Consider the following 3,685-nt stretch of genomic DNA (forward strand, 5'->3'; position numbering starts at 1 on the left):
CGGCGCCCCCCAGCCATGGCGGCGGTCGGCCCCTCTGTGTCCCTCTCGGGGCACGGGGGGCAGGCGCTGGGGTCGCATGTCGGTTTTGGGGCCGCGCTGCAGAGCAGGAGGCAGGCGAGCGACAGGCGAAGGGGGCCGGTGAGAGCCATGCTGCTGGGGAGAGAAAGGGGAACATGGGTGCAGGTGTCAAACCGGGCACGGGCACAGCAAGCCCCCATGGTCTGGACCCCCCACACCATAGTGTAAAGCAAGTGGGACGCGGCCGCCTCTCCCTGACATGCCCATTAGCCATAGTTTTGGTCATCTGCAGCTTGCTGGGACCAGGGTTGTTTGCTCTAAAACTTAGTGTGTTGTGCCCGAAAGCTCATCCCGGCTTCACGGAGGTGTCCTCCACCCCTGAGGTGTTCAGACAGCTGCAATGTGGGGACTGAGTTAGCAAGGTCCACGTTGCAGCACACGCTGAGGTTTGGCATGGTTGCCCCGGCCAGCAAATGGCACTTGTCCACCCCTACATTGATGCTAATAACTTATGTTTCAGTGACTAATTGTTCCTGGGAGGCATTCGGGCATGGACACATGAAGAGCTCAGAGAAGCACTCTCATCCCACGGACACTACTGTGACTGGGACCCTGCTCTTCTCCACGGTCTTGGCTCCCAGCACCTCACGCCGCAGCACTCGCCGGCTGGCAACTCGCTGCCTGCCTTTTCCAGCCACCACCCTCCCCCACGGGAAGCCAGGGGAGTCACCTCGCCCTTGTTTCAATTTGTGAAGCCTTCGCTTTGTAAGGAAGATTTTTTTCAGCTGTCGGCCACTCCTGTGGGACTCCGCTCTTTGCCTTCCGCCTTTTTTTGGCCAGTCTATTTTCAACCGGAGCGTCGTTCGTGGGCATGAAATCCTTTCCCTGTGTCTGCCCCTTCCTTCTCCACTTACACCCCGTAGGATGCGCGGCACCGCCTGGCAGCTCATGCTCTCTCCCTTCTCTATTTTAAGGCTAAAGATTCTTTTTTTTTGGACAGACAGCTTTTCAAGCCACCACCTTTCTGTAAGTGCAGCCTTTCAGATCCCTTTCCCCCTGCCTGAGTGACCTCACGTCCCACTGTATGAAATACGCTTGCTTCCCTCCCACACCGGGTCCTTCCACTCTGGGTCTCTTCCCCAGTTGCCCCAGTGTCAACTTTGATTACAATTATATCATTACCATCCCACTGTGCATTTGATAGCCCCCATGTCCTACTTCTGCAGACATGCGACTACTTGAAATGACTTCTTAAGCAAAAAAAAATGCCAAATTACATAAATGTATAGAAAATACTTGAAAGCATGAACTCCGACTGTCTTCAATTTGAAAAAAGAGAGACCGGATCAAAAAAGAGACCAGATCAAGTAATTAACTTTAAAGCCTTCCTGTTTTTAAAACAAACTCCTGCTCGTTGAAGTTACTGGGAACTCTGCTTCACCCCTGCTCTAAGTCACTGTTCTGCCCCTTTGTTTCATTCACACGTTTTAGTCTACCGGTTACTTTATCATTGTTCCCAGCGGACTGAGCCCAGACCGGCTCCTGGAGGAAAAGCTGCCTCTCGGCGATGCTCTCCCTTCCGCAGCCCCACACTGAGAGGTCCCTCCCAGCTGCAGCCGTCTGGTTCCTCCGGGCTTCGTGCACAGCCAGAGCAGGGCACCACCATCGTTAAGTCAAAGGTTTTGCACACCCGAACCTCTATCCAACCCCGGACATCCCATGCACCGCCGGAACCTCTGACCCCACCTAGCAAAGAAATCAGGTTTCTTTGACAGAGCCGATTTCCAGCAAAACCACAACATGGAGTTTGCCATTCAGGGGCGGCAGCAGGAACAGCCCCCCGCTCGCTCTGGGACAGTTCTCCTGGTCATAATGTTCGACCTGCCCCATAGTTTTGGGAAACCAAACCCAAGTCCCCATGGGTCCCGACAGCAGCCATGAGGCACTGGTTACCTTCAGGGTGACGGGCCAGGTGGGAGGGACGGGCGCTGGGCTGCGGTGCAGGACCCTGAGCGGCGTCTCTGGTCTTCACCCCGCAGCTGGCCCGGGCCCTCTATTTATGTGCCGCCGGTGGTGGCTCCATGATGAAACAGTGGTGGGGGGAGATGGAGGAGGCGGGGAAGGCTCTGTAACACAAAAGGTGGCTGGGCAGGGCCAGCAAGATGCTTATCTTGCTACTGGTGTGGGTTTAGTCTGTCTGACTAATCCGGCATCTTCCAGCCATCTGCAGGTCTGTCACCAATCCCCACACCCCACTGCGCAGACTTCAGGCAGGGTTTCCGAGGAGTGCTTTGCAGGCTGCTGAGGGTACGGATGTCCAGAGGGAAAGAAAAACGATTTAAAAGCTCTAATGAGGTAGCACAGGTGGAAGATAGCCAGCTCCGGAGCTGCAATGCTCCCCCTCAGGGACCAGAGGTGGGCATGGACCTCCATGGGGTACCTGTTTTATTCATGTTCCCTGCAGCTTCTGCAGGGCAGGACAGCTCCCCACACCGGATGCTTGACACACACTATTTAAAGCACTTTAGGCCTTATATGGCTGTTTTTCCCTGGATTAAGCTGCAGGGAGCCAAGGCCATGTGTCCCACGGGAGGAGGTCTGCATGGGTTTCACATGTGGGAATAACCCATGTGCCCTGACCAGTGCGGGCAGCCCTGGGGTTGTCCACTCCCTGGTGTGAAAACATCTTAGCCTGACATACTAATGAGCTTGTTGGAAATGTGTCCCCCCCTCAACTCTTGCAGAGCGATGGGATGAAGAGCAGAGAGATCTTGCAGCAGATGGGACTGTGGAGAGCAGCAAAGATTTCGGGAGCGCACACACCACCCCGCGCACACCTGTCAGATGAGGAGGTGTTGGAAGAAGACCCTGGGCTGGTGCTGCAGGACCAGGGTCCATCTCCTGCACCAGAGCTGGGCGCTGTGCTCGGGGCAGCGGGACAGGATGTTGCCCAGCCCTCGCCCTCCTCCCACCACCCTCTCACCGCTCTTTAAACCTGAAAATCGCCGTTCCTCTGGCAGATGTGTGGGGCCCCAGCACCCCGCAGAGCCTGAGAGCACCAAGCTGGGCTGAGCATGGCGAGCGCTGTTGGGTGGCCGCCTCTCACCGGATACGAAAACACTGATAAGGCCCCTGTGGCCAGGGAAGGGAAACGAACACGAAAGACCAGTTATCTGGAAGGGTTTGTCACTGCTGGCGGGCAGTCCTGGGGACACAAGGAGAAGGGATGGCCAGGTGGTGGGTGCAACGCTCCTCTCTTGGTCCCGCTGTTGCCACTGACACTGCGTGTGGGTGCGTGTTTACAGGTCCCGCATGGGTTTCTGCAGACAAGGCACATGAACCCTCCCCCCCTGCTTGCTGGGCCCTTTCCCCCCCCAGAGATGCGGCAGGCAGGACAGCAACAGCCGGTCCCCCTCACCACCCCATATGCCCAAAACAGCGCCTCGGGTGCGTGCTGCGGGGCCCGTCCCCATCCTCAGGGGCACAGTCTGTGGCGAACTATGGCACATGCAACGCCGACATCCCCGGCCAGGGCAATGCCACCCTGGGGTGTGCCTGCTGGGGGCGACCCTGGGGGAAAAAATCCCGAAACATACGGAGCTTGTGACCGACTTTATCAAGTTCCCACAGTCATAGTTAGCATACAGAAGCCTCTCTAAATGTTCGT

Source organism: Charadrius vociferus, unplaced genomic scaffold, assembly GCF_000708025.1.
Source record: "Charadrius vociferus isolate BGI_N301 unplaced genomic scaffold, ASM70802v2 scaffold298, whole genome shotgun sequence".
Classification (NCBI taxonomy): domain Eukaryota; kingdom Metazoa; phylum Chordata; class Aves; order Charadriiformes; family Charadriidae; genus Charadrius; species Charadrius vociferus.